Below are 11,734 nucleotides of genomic sequence, written 5' to 3'. Positions count from 1 at the left end.
TGATACTATTATCCGCGGCTTGCAATGTACGTCGTTGATATTCATACCAAAAGTTTGGCATAGCGATGGTTTTTGAACCGGCGCTAAAATGAGCGATGGTTGTTGAACCGTCGCTGATTCCATTTAAGCGACAGTTTTAATATATATTCTTTCGCTAAAATATTCCGTCGCATTCGAAGCGCGGACGTGGAGCATTGTCCATGCTTACGAAGCACAGACGCTCTTCCACGTGAGCAGTGTCCGTGCTTTGTAAACATGAATTGAGGTATTGTTGCAATTATTTTTAAAAAAAAATTATTTCTGAAATTAATTTTAAAAATTAAATTATTTTTTAAAAAAACCCTATGAATTATGCATGGCATGTTGTTTTCAATGTAAGAAATTATGACACATATGAAAATTTAAAAGAGACGTAGCGTGTAGGAATTGGCGACGGCCAAAACATGCGTACACGTTTCTTCTTCTGAACATTCAGACTCTCACATAAACTCGTTGATGGTATGAGTTTGCCTATAAATACCGAAGGCATTGAGGTCCCTAAACACACAATCTCATACAGAATAATACACCATCTACAGAGAGATTGGAGTATTTAGAAGGCTTCAATCGGAGGAAAATCAAAAGAATTACAGATGATTCAATGGCCGGAGGTAACGCTCGATTTAGCTTCCGCATATTTGTTTCATGTTTATATACGTGCGCAAAAACATGATTTTAGAGAAAATCTCTAACATTTGGTATCAGAGCCGTGATACCTCTACCTTGAAAATTTTTTTTTTTTCTGAAAAATTCGCTCTCGGGAAAATTTTACGTAAAACATGAAGTTGAAAATTGGATAAAATGATATTAAGAAACTTACCTGAGAAATTTGTTCTTGATTGCACCTTGAAGCCGAAGATTATAATTGATTTTTTGAATTAGAAATGAGAAGTTTTTCTTCGGAGAGAAAGTTGCAGAAAAACATTTTCTCAGATGTTGAAGAAGAAGCAAATAATGCAATTGTAATGCAACGGTGCATGTATTCATTTAATATTCAGACAAAGCATTCCTATAATAAATTAGAATAAGACCCACGTTTGAATTGACAATGAAAAGTGTCGGTTGAATTTGATGATTGAGTGTATTTCTCAATTATTATTAATTTAAAAAAAATTATATTAAATGTGGGACCCACGAAAATTTGACAATTTGACAAAATTGTCAATTTTCGGTAAAGTTTTTTAATTATTATTATTATTATTTTAATAATAATTAATTAATCAATAAATAATGATTAATGTGTAATTAAGTTATATGTATAATTTAGTATACATATAGCATTTAGTTATTAATTTGTACACATTAAAAATAATTCCAAATTCAGTGCAATTTTCAATACATGTTTAGAAATTATTTTTGCATGTTAGATAGTGTCAAATATTACGGATAAATGTTTGATTTGAACATGCAAATTTAATATTATGTTTGCATTTATTTTTGAATTTTTTAAATGCAAATTGTATTGAAAAATATTTTGGAAAAACAATATTCACATTGTGTTCATATTAAATTATATTAAGTTGTTTATAATTTGAAATGAACATATCAAGTAAGATGTGAATATAATAAAATATTTCAGATATTCACAAATGAACAAATAATCCCCACTTTATCATTACTCTGATAAAAGAGAAAAACTGATGAGGAGCCCACATTTTGATCCTCACTTTATCACTACTCTGATTGAAGAGAAAAACTGATGGGGAACGTATTTGTTCATATTAAGTAAAACTGTGAATATAAAGTTATTTAATGAAAAATTTTGGCTTATAAAGATTCACATAAATGTGGATAATTAAGTTGAATAATAATTATAAGGTGACGTAAGAAAACATGATCTGAGAGAGTTCTTCATAGATCGGTTTAAACTGCCTTGACTAGCCACTGGTCTCCCTGAAGAATGTTGCTCTGACTAGGAGTTGGGTATTTAAAGGGCCTTAACACTACCTATCTTTCCTGGGAGCACTCTTGGAAAGTGTTGATTGCGAAATAATTATTATATAAAGCATTAAGTAAAGCCAAAATTTTGTCCAGTGAACCGTCTAATTTTAAATAATTAAGGTTTAGCCACAGCACCCTTAATTATGAGAAATTATACATTAAGTTAGATTTGGATCACATTAAGGGCATTTATGAAGCATAATAAAATAAAACTTGTCTAGTGATCCGTATAATTTTAAATAATTAAGGTTTAGCCACAACACCCTTAATTATGAGAAATTATACTTTAAGTGGGTTGAGGATCACATGAAAGACATTTATTAAGAGCATAAATATTTAAAAATTTGTGATTTAATGTCTTAGTGATTCGTATAATTTTAATTTATTAAAGAATAGCCACAGCATCTTTAATTGAATTAAAATTATACATTAATCACATTTACTTATAACAGACATAAATTACATAAAATTATTCATCATTTGGTAATACTTGTAGATGAATAATTATGAAGAATAAATATTTTATGCATAAAGAATTCAATATCCTAGTGATTCGTATGATTTTAATTAATTGAAGAGTAGCCACAGCATCCTCAATTGAATTAAAATTATACATTGATTATTAAAAATCACATTTGGTCATAAAGGATATAAATTGTAATTAATTGTATTTAATTAGTGAAATTTATCCCACGAAAAATTTCATTATGTTAAATATAATTAATTAGGATATTATATTGAATTATTTCTTAATTTACCCACAGGGATTAAGAATAAAGTATAATTCAATAGCTATATCATTAAAGTTATATGAATCTAATTGAATTAAAAATTTAGCCCACAGGCAATTTTTATGTCAGTGATTCATATATATCATGCTTTACATGGGGTAAACCATGACATATGGTTTATTGCTTCATTTGATAACATTAGCATGTATTCATTAATTTTGCAGCAAATTTATATACTAATTACTCTAATAATAATTCCTAAGATTCAAGGTTATAATTATAATGTAAAGTCCCAAAAATCCTTACTTTGAAAATTTGCGGAAAATTTAAAATTTTCTTTTTAAAAATACTTAAACGTTCTCATTCATAAAATCACAGGTGAATCAAGTTCAATGTTTCAAATTATTGCAGCGGAATAAAAATAAAGTTGCCAAAAATAACTACTTAAAATTTGTCCGACGACTGATAAAAATTATTAGCGGAAAAATAACAACTGCTGCACTGAGATCCTCGGGTGCCACTACTGCCGACCCAAGCTGGCTCACTGGTCCCCGTCCTCGGCCCTGGCCTCATCAATACCTACAACAATCAAGTCTAGTGAGCCTAAAGACTCAGCATGCATATATCGCAGGTAAGGAGTAAAATCTGAAGTAAAATATGCATGGGATAAAATATCATGTCATGAGGCGTGCTGAAAGTAATCTGTACTGATGCTGAAAATAATCTGTACTCATGCTGAAAATAATCTGTACTGATGCTGAAAATAATCTGTACTGAGCAATTATAATACGTGCATAACTGAACTGATAATCATAGTAAAAACGTTTGCTCCTTGGAGCCCTGTACTGAAATAACTGGTAAAATTTTCTGTTGAGATTATGTTTTACGCCTGTGGCCACTGCACTAAGCTGAACTGATCGGTAACTGACTACCGGGGAGCCTGAAACTGAGCTGGCGGTCACTGAAGACCCGATGGTACCATCCTGAACTGATAGGTCACTGGCGACCTGATGGTACCAACCTGAACTGAGCGGTCACTGGCGACCGTATAAATAATGCTCCCACATAGTGAATGAACCACAAGCCATATCGCATAAATCTCAAAAATAATCATTTTCTGTTTTCATGCACGTAAAATAATTAACTGGCGATAATGAAAATATCCTGTAATTTTACCAACTGGAGTGGGTTGGATCGTCCCCCAGGCTCGCTGCAACCTAAAGGTGCCATGAAAATATATATGCAATAGCTTAAACTTGACCAACTATGCAATTTACGTTCAAAAGATGCGGTTATGACGTCTAATGACTTCGTATTTAATCGTGACTCCGAACCAACCCGAACCAACACTGAACCGACATATAGTCATGATTAAAATACGCTGAAAGTAATGAAATAATGCTCCCAAAATTATGATGGTCGAAATCTAGGTGGAATGGAGGCCAAAACAAGAAACGCTCTTTCGAGAGTCAATTTGGCACATCGCACCGTAAATTCTCGTACGACTTCAAAAATGATCCGAATGACAAACGGCCAAAAACATGACCTTCCTAACTTAAAGGGGCACTGTCCAGTCCAAGGCCATAGGCTAAAAGCCGACCGAGAACTCGAACAAGCCTCTGAACCGACACAGCAACTTGCTGTAAAATTTTCCAGCAGCTGCGCAACTTGGCACATCGCACCGTAAATTCTCGTACGACTTCAAAAATGATTCGAATGACAAACGGCCAAAAACATGACCTTCCTAACTTAAAGGGGCACTGTCAAGTCCAAGGCCATAGGCTAAAAGCCGACCAAGAACTCGAACGAGCCTCTGAACCGACACAGCAACTTGCTGTCCAAAAATACAGCAGCTGCGCACTTGTTTTCCTTGTGTCGTTTTCGAGTCCGCCGGCCATTGGGGCTTACACCACTGACCAGAGACCCTTACCAACATCCCAAGGAATGATTTGAACCATGGCTAAGGGCACAAGACCAGCCACAATTCGCACCAATCCAGCAAACATCAGAAAAGATTCACCCGAGAGCACAAATTCTGCGCGTCGGACATTGTTCTTGTTTTGCTGTCACGGATCATTCCATTGGCCATTTGATTGACCATGGCACAATCTAGACATATAGGGGCATGGTATGAACCGTGGCTAAGGGCCATAGGCCAACCAAGATCCATACCAAACCACCAAACTCGAAATACATATGCTGTCCAAAAACTGAAGGGCCGAGAGGGGAGGGGCTGTTGTGATGTTTTAATTAAAAACCGAGGAGTCATGGACCAAGCCACCAAAATGGAGACTTAGTCATGTCTTAGACATGCTAGGGGAGTGATCCAACCATGGCTAAGAGCCCTTAGAGCAGCCAAGATCAGATCCAACCCTCAAGACAAGAAACTGAAATTTTTCGAACACCATTTCCTGCACCTATGGGGAACTTGCTGTCATTTCGGTTTCCAGCAAGGGTGGGGGCTAAATGAATGGACCAACATGGTCCTAATACATCCTATTACATGTCTAGGAACAGCCTTGAGAGCCTGGAGTCGAATCATAACCTGAAATCCACAACACAAAGCAAACCATGAAGCTGCCCAAGAAAAACCGAAAAATCTGCATGCATTTTCTTTTGACAAATTTGATATGTGTTCGGTTTTTGCATGATGAAATCTGATCATGTACTGAAAAATACTTGATAATATGACTTGATTGAGGTTTAGAAAAAGTATATACATGCCTTGGATTCGTTTCGAAAGAAAACGAAAAGATGAGACGATCCGGCGCGGAGGAGATGGAGCGATTTCTTTTCTTGCTACCTTGCTGGATTTTTCTCCCTTGCTCTAGCTATGAGGGTCACGAAATTTCCCCTCTCAAACTCTCTGAATTTCAGTGGGGAGGGGTGTGATGGAGTGGTTATGGAGGTGGGGAGAAAAATGGTTGGAAAGGTGAGAGGCAAGATCCACAAATATAGGATCTCAACTCAAGACTAAGTCCCACACTCCTTAAAATTTGCACATGCTTGTCAAATCTCCTTGGGAATGCCTTGACCGATGTATTGTATGGTATCCAAGGCTAGGATCATGCTTAATAACTAACTAATTAAGGTTTGGTTAATAATTGAAAAGATTAGCATGCTAAAAATTTACATGGAATGGCCAAATGTGGGTTGGCAAAAATAATTGTCTAGGTACTAAGGGGTGGCCGAAATTTCACTTCTAAAAAAATGGATGGGGAGTGTTGTTTATCTAGTCAACTAATAATCCTTAAAGGCCTTACTAATCCTTTAATTAATTTAGTGAGCTAACCTTTTAATTATGCAACTTAAATGGGCTTATTTCTTAATCACCTCAAGCAACTTAAATTAAATCCTCACACCTCCCTTATTAACTTAAATGAACTTACTTGCTAGTTAAATTAACTCCCGGAAATAATTCTCGAATCTTAAATCCTATCTCAAAACTCCAACTCCAGTCCGGCCTCACTGAAATAACTGAAATGCTAAAAATCAACTAATGAGATGAAATAATAAAATAATTAACTTCAAAGAAGTGCATTTAAAATAATCATGCAATGGAGTCAATTAAATTTAAAAATCTAGAATTATGCATGGTTTAAACGTAGACTGATTTACGGGTTCTACAATCCTTCCCCCCTTGAAAGAAATTTCGTCCTCGAAATTAGAACTCACCGAATAACTCGGGGTAACGATCTCTCATCTCCGGCTCAGACTCCCATGTAGCTTCCTCCTCAGAATGATTGAGCCATTTGACTTTGACTCGCTTAACCAGCTTGTTCCGAAGCTTTTTCTCCTGTCTGTCTAGGATCTGCACTGGTCTCTCCTCATAAGATAGGTTCGGAGTAAGCTGCAACGGCTCAAAGTTCAAGACATGCGAAGGATTTGCCATATACTTCCTCAGCATAGAGACGTGGAAGACATTGTGTACTCCGGCCAAATTCGGCGGAAGAGCAACACGATAAGCTAGCGTCCCAACTCTGTCAAGGATCTCAAATGGTCCAATGAATCTCAGACTGAGCTTCCCTTTCTTCCCAAATCTCATGACACCCTTCATAGGTGCCACTTTCACAAAGACATGATCGCCCACTGCAAACTCTAAGTCTCTCCTCCGCTGATCGGCATAACTCTTCTGTCGGCTCTGAGCAGTCCTCATCCTATCACGGATCTTGACTACTACATCTGCTGCCTGCTGAACAATCTCTGGACCCAACTCTGCTCTCTCTCCTACTTCATCCCAATGAACAGGAGATCTGCACTTGCGGCCATACAGTGCTTCATACGGAGCCATACCAATAGAAGATTGGAAACTATTGTTATAGGTGAACTCTACAAATGGCAAGTTCGACTCCCAACTCCCTGAGAAGTCAATCACACAAGCACGAAGAAGATCCTCTAAGATCTGAATAACACGCTCTGACTGTCCATCTGTCTGCGGATGAAAGGCTGTGCTAAACAGCAACTTCGTACCCATAGTCGAATGCAAGCTCTTACAAAATGAGGAAGTGAATCTGGGATCTCTGTCGGATACTATAGAAACTGGAATACCATGAAGTCGGACTATCTCTCGGATATAAAGCTCTGCATACTGAATCATGGTGAATGTCGTCTTAATAGGCAGAAAGTGCGCTGATTTGGTAAGACGATCTACAATCACCCAAATGGCATTTGATCCTCTGACTGACTTCGGCAAACCGATCACGAAGTCCATGGTAACATTCTCCCACTTCCACTCGGGAATGGGAAGAGGCTTGAGCAAACCTGCTGGTCTCTGATGTTCGGCCTTCACTAACTGACAAGTCAGACACTCAGACACAAACCGTCTGATGTCTCTTTTCATACCCGGCCACCAATACAATAACTGCATATCCTTGTACATCTTCGTACTCCCAGGGTGAATGGAGTACGGGGACGTATGGGCCTCTGATAAGATGTCTGCTCGGATAGAATCACTGCTAGGAACCCATATCCTGTCTCGGTATCTCACAATACCGTCGCTGACTGAATATAAGACACTGCCCTTGGCCTCATCTCTTTTCTTCCACTGTGCCAATTGCTCATCTGCTTACTGACCGCTGCGAATACGGTCAAGAAGAGAGGACTGAATCGTCAAGGTAGATAGACGAGGAACTCTACCGCGAGGATAAGTCTCAAGATCAAACTTATGTATCTCAATCTGAAGAGGTTTCTGAATCGTCAGGTGAGCCATCACTGCGACTTTCCTGCTCAAAGCATCCGCAACTACATTAGCCTTACCCGGGTGGTAGCTAATGTCACAATCGTAGTCTTTCACAAGCTCCAACCAACGCCTCTGACGCATGTTCAGCTCCTTCTGCGTAAAGAAATACTTGAGGCTCTTGTGGTCGGTAAAGATCTGGCATTTCTCTCCATACAGATAGTGCCTCCAAATCTTCAAGGCGAAAACTACAGCCGCTAACTCTAGATCATGGGTAGGGTAGTTCTTCTCATGGACCTTCAGCTGTCGAGAAGCATACGCTATCACTTTCCCATGCTGCATCAGAACTGCACCTAAACCAAGCTTCGAAGCATCTGTGTAAAGGACAAACTCACCGGGTCCTGCTGGCATGGCCAATATTGGTGCTGAGATAAGAGCTTGCTTCAAAGTATCGAAGCTCTTCTGACACTCCTTGCTCCACACAAATTTCACATTTTTCTTGGTCAGTGCTGTGAGTGGAACGGCAATGGAGGAGAATCCCTGAATGAATTTCCTGTAATATCCTGCCAGCCCAAGAAAACTGCGGATCTCGGATGCATTCTGAGGCACAACCCAATCTCGGACTGCTGCAACTTTTGCGGGGTCTACCTCAATACCACTGCTAGAAACAATGTGGCCCAAGAACGTCACCTTCTCTAACCAGAATTCGCACTTGCTGAACTTTGCGAATAACTTGTGTTTCTGCAAGGTCTGCAACACTGTGGTCAAATGTCTGCTGTGATCCTCTTGACTCTTGGAGTAGACAAGAATGTCGTCTATGAACACTATCACAAACTGGTCAAGATACGGCTGAAATACGCGATTCATGAGATCCATGAAGATCGCTGGAGCATTTGTCAGACCAAACGGCATCACCAGGAACTCGTAGTGACCATAACGAGTCCTGAAAGCTGTCTTCGAGACATCATCATCTCTCACCCTCAACTGATGATAACCAGAACGCAGATCTATCTTAGAGAAAATCGAAGCTCCCTGCAATTGGTCAAACAGATCCTCAATCCTCGGCAGTGGGTATTTGTTCTTAACTGTAACCCTGTTCAACTCCCGATAGTCAATGCAAAGCCTCATGGAGCCATCCTTCTTCTTTACAAATAAGACTGGCGCGCCCCATGGTGAAAAGCTCGGGCGAATGAATTCCTTGTCGAGAAGTTCCTGAATCTGCTTCTTAAGCTCTGCCATCTCTGTCGGTGCCAGTCGTTATGGCGCTTTGGATATCGGAGCCGTACCTGGCATAAGCTCAATGGAAAACTCCACCTCTCTCTCGGGTGGCATACCAGAGACGTCTTCGGGAAAAACGTCTAAGAAGTCTCTGACAATCGGAACATCTGAGGCTGACTGACTGGGTTCCTCGGGGACAGATAAAAAGGTCGCTAGAAATGCTCGACACCCTCTATGCATGAGTTTCCTAGCCTGAACATATGGAATAATGCGCGGTAACGAAAAGTACCTGTCCGGCTCAAATAAGAACTGCTCCATTCCAGGTGGTCGGACAAGAATAGATCTCCGCTGGAAGTCTATCAACACTCTGTTCTTCAGTAGCCAGTCCATTCCTAGGATGATGTCAAATTCCGGCATCGGTAGCACAATCAGATCCGCATAAACAAGATTACCGTGCAGCTCAAGGTCTATATCTCTGATAACATTGGTAGCTGCCATCTCCTCGCCTGACGGCAACACTACTGAAAAGGCTATGTCTAGCCCAATGGTCTTGATCTTGAGAAAATTTGCGAAGACCTCCGAAATGAACGAGTGCGTGGCCCCTGAATCTATCAAGGCCTTGGTAGCTGAGCCGGCTATGAAAATTCTTCCTGAAAGTTCGGAACACTAAGCGGAACCCAAAGATCATAGAAGCTAAGCTTATAGACATGCAAAGGCCACAGTTCTTCTAACTAAGTCCCGAAAATAATACTAAGTAGAGCATGCAATCCTATCGCTGTTCTAAGTTCAAATGCTCCAACCCCATTCCCAAAAACACGGAAATTCAATAATAACTTAAAGCTTAAAGGTACCTGTCAACAACATGGTCTCCGGGTTGGTTTCTGCGGCATGGAGCGCAAAAACCCTGCCCTGAGTAGGCAGATTCCTCTGAGGGCACTGCAGCAACATGTGGTCTGGGCTGCCACACTTGAAACACTTTCCTGAGCCAGACATACATGCTCCAGGATGACGACGTGAGCACCTGGGGCAGACTGGGTGCTCCTGAGTCCTCGGGGCTAAGCGTCCCTGCTGCTGCTGGCCTCTGTTCCTCGGCGGTCCATGGAAAGGCCTCTTGTTCTGCTGCTGATGCTGATGAGGAGGAGGGCGGTGGGGTACCTGGACTGGGCGCTTGCCCTAGCGATCCCTCTCGATGTCCCGCAGATCCTGCTCTGCGGCTAAGGCCTTGGAGACGGCAATCTCATAAGTGGCAGGGTCAGACACCCTAACATCCCGGCGCAAGATCGGTCGTAAACCCACTAGAAAGTGCATCAGCTTCGCTCTGGCATCATTCGCGATCAGGGGCACAAAGTGACAGCCCCTCTCGAACTTACGGATAAACTCCGTAGCCGTCATATCCCCCTGTCTCAGGCTCATGAACTCTGTGGTCAGTCTGGTGCGAACCTCCTCAGAAAAATACTTGGAGTAGAAAACCTCCGTAAAGCGGTTCCAAGAAAGTGTAGCCAAAGTCAAGGCTACCGAAGCTCCTTCCCACCATAAGCGAGCGTCTCCAGTGAACAGGTAGGTGGCACATCGGACTCGGTCTGCGTCTCCTAGCTCCATAAACTCGAAAATGACCTCGAGAGATTTGATCCATCCCTCGGCAACCATGGGGTCGGACGTCCCAGAGAATTCCTTCGGACGCATCTTCATGAATCGCTCATAAACAGCCTCGGGTCCTGCCGGCCTGGCTGCGGCAGCGACAACGGCATTGTTCCCCGCAAACTGTGCGAAGAACTGCGTCATCCCAGCTAGCATCTGGGCATTCATATCAGGCGGAGGGGGTGGAGGTAAGTCTTCCTCCCGCCTACGATCCTCACCGTACTCATGACAGCGCCTCGCGCCACCTCTCGGGCGCCCAACCTGGCGTCTAGGGGGCATACTGTTCCATACATAACCCGTACGTAACTAACATGCATAATTCCATAATTTATTTTAACTGAACACTGAAATACTGAAAATCTGGAAGCATGCTGACAAAATAATTCATGCTTTAAATAAAATGCTGAACAAAATGCTGAACTGTAAAACTTACAGACCGAAGACGTGGCTTCGTGAGTTTCTCGGAGTCAGTAGTAGTGTAACCCTTTACAAGAACATAGGCTCTGATACCAACTGTAAAGTCCAAAAAATCCTTACTTTGAAAATTTGCGGAAAATTTAAAATTTTCTTTTTAAAAGAACTTAAACGGTCTCATTCATAAAATCACAGGTGAATCAAGTTCAATGTTTCAAATTATTGCAGCGGAATAAAAATAAAGTTGCCAAAAATAACTACTTAAAATTTGTCCGACGACTGATAAAAATTATTAGCGGAAAAATAACAACTGCTGCACTGAGGTCCTCGGGTGCCACTACTGCCGACCCAAGCTGGCTCACTGGTCCCCGTCCTCGGCCCTGGCCTCATCAATACCTACAACAATCAAGTCTAGTGAGCCTAAAGACTCAGCATGCATATATCGCAGGTAAGGAGTAAAATCTGAAGTAAAATATGCATGGGATAAAATATCATGTCATGAGGCGTGCTGAAAGTAATCTGTACTGATGCTGAAAATAATCTGTACTCATGCTGAAAATAATCTGTACTGATGCTG

The 11,734-nt window shown here is 40.8% G+C and overlaps 1 long non-coding RNA gene across 1 annotated transcript; it reads right to left on the bottom strand.

Annotated features, from left to right (window-relative positions):
* Window positions 1-3,043: 3,043 nt before the first annotated feature.
* Window positions 3,044-5,912, bottom strand: LOC140818313 (uncharacterized). The gene is made up of 2 exons (XR_012114949.1): window positions 5,436-5,912; window positions 3,044-3,290 (listed from the first exon to the last, which is right to left on the bottom strand). It is a non-coding gene; the product is annotated as an uncharacterized lncRNA (long non-coding RNA).
* Between the last annotated feature and the right edge of the window lie 5,822 nt (window positions 5,913-11,734).

Source organism: Primulina eburnea, chromosome 17, assembly GCF_022965805.1.
Source record: "Primulina eburnea isolate SZY01 chromosome 17, ASM2296580v1, whole genome shotgun sequence".
In the NCBI taxonomy this organism is placed as follows: domain Eukaryota; kingdom Viridiplantae; phylum Streptophyta; class Magnoliopsida; order Lamiales; family Gesneriaceae; genus Primulina; species Primulina eburnea.
The sequence above is the reverse complement of the archived record's forward strand: the minus strand, read 5'-3'. Positions and strand labels throughout refer to the sequence as shown.